Source organism: Octopus bimaculoides, chromosome 1 (genome assembly GCF_001194135.2).
Source record: "Octopus bimaculoides isolate UCB-OBI-ISO-001 chromosome 1, ASM119413v2, whole genome shotgun sequence".
NCBI lineage: Eukaryota > Metazoa > Mollusca > Cephalopoda > Octopoda > Octopodidae > Octopus > Octopus bimaculoides.
Window position 1 is genome coordinate 53111009 of NC_068981.1, and position 1246 is coordinate 53112254.

Here is a 1246-nt window from a genome sequence, read left to right on the forward strand (position 1 = left end):
TATATATATATATATATATATATATATATATGTATATGGTAAATAAGAGATATGAGTGAGTGTTATGGACCAACCTACACATATACATAGAAAGTGACAGTGCAAACGAATTCTCATATTTTCAAAATGAACGGATTTAATTTGTCAATCGATTAACTAATTAATCAATTGTTAATTGCTTGAATGAAAGACATGCTAAAATGTCTAATAGACAAGGGAATAGCTGCTAGACATTTCTGAGACAGTTATATGTAATTCTGGCGCCTAGATTCGATGAAGGTGTCGAACTAGACATTAAATATTTTTAATCGCATGGATATTTGAAGGTAAGTTATCGCTATATCCCTGCCCACCCCGAACAAAGACAAACAAATGTATGTCTTAGATTCATCTACATTGACTCCATTTGATGTAGAATTTTAAGAATCTATTGTTGAAGGGAATTTAGTCGTACCTTATTTTGTTTGGAGACGGTGCCAGCTTACTCAGTGAGTTATGTTTTTCTGGTGCTTATTTCTTTTTAACCATTTTTTGAAATTGATTTTTTTTTATTGTGATTCGCACGATCTTTTAATCTTGATAATATTTAATGATATTTAACACAGGCACAAGGCAATATATTTTGCAGGATGAAATAGTTGATTAAATCGAAGTCTGTACTTGACGGATATTATTTTATTGAAGTTTCCAAACGAAGGTTTAAAACCATTACGATTGTATTAAACATTTATAGATCTAACGTCAGTGAATGTTTTTCTCTTTTTTTGTTTTGTCGGTGACAAACCAAATTATTTGGCTCCAATCAGTTTGATTGAGAATCAACGTAGATGAGTATTTTATTTAATAACCATAACAAAGCAACTGTTTTGGTGATCACTTCCTCAATATAATACATACATATGGGTTTGACTTGCGTAAATTATTTTATTTCAATATATTTTGGTACTTTTTTTTTTAATTAAGGTATACTCGCAGATCATATATGTTCACCTATATTGTCTCAGCATAATATTTATTTAATAATTCATTGAAGAGGAGAATATAATGAGGCTTTAATTCTGGTATTATTCGGCTTAAATAGGACTTTAACATCTTTCACTTGCCCCAATATCCCATTCCTCTCCAAAATTCTTAAGTTTTTTAGATTAGTTTCTGTTATATAGTTCTATATTTAAGAGATGAGGAATTATGTACATTATTTACAATTAACGGGTGTATGGGGTAGTGGTTAAGAGCGCGGGCTACT

General features: G+C 30.3%; 1 protein-coding gene across 5 annotated transcripts in view; it reads left to right on the forward strand.

Moving 5' to 3' along the window:
• Positions 1-1246, forward strand: part of LOC106870398 (beta-hexosaminidase subunit beta) — a 93761-nt gene that overhangs the window by 1468 nt on the left and 91047 nt on the right. The window contains exon 1 of one of the 5 annotated variants that reach the window (XM_052966615.1): positions 147-326. The exons of the other annotated variants lie outside the window; for them this stretch is intronic. The gene's annotated coding sequence lies outside the window, so the exon portion shown is untranslated. Of the gene's footprint in view, positions 1-146; positions 327-1246 lie in introns of those variants that run through there. 5 annotated transcript variants of the gene reach the window in all.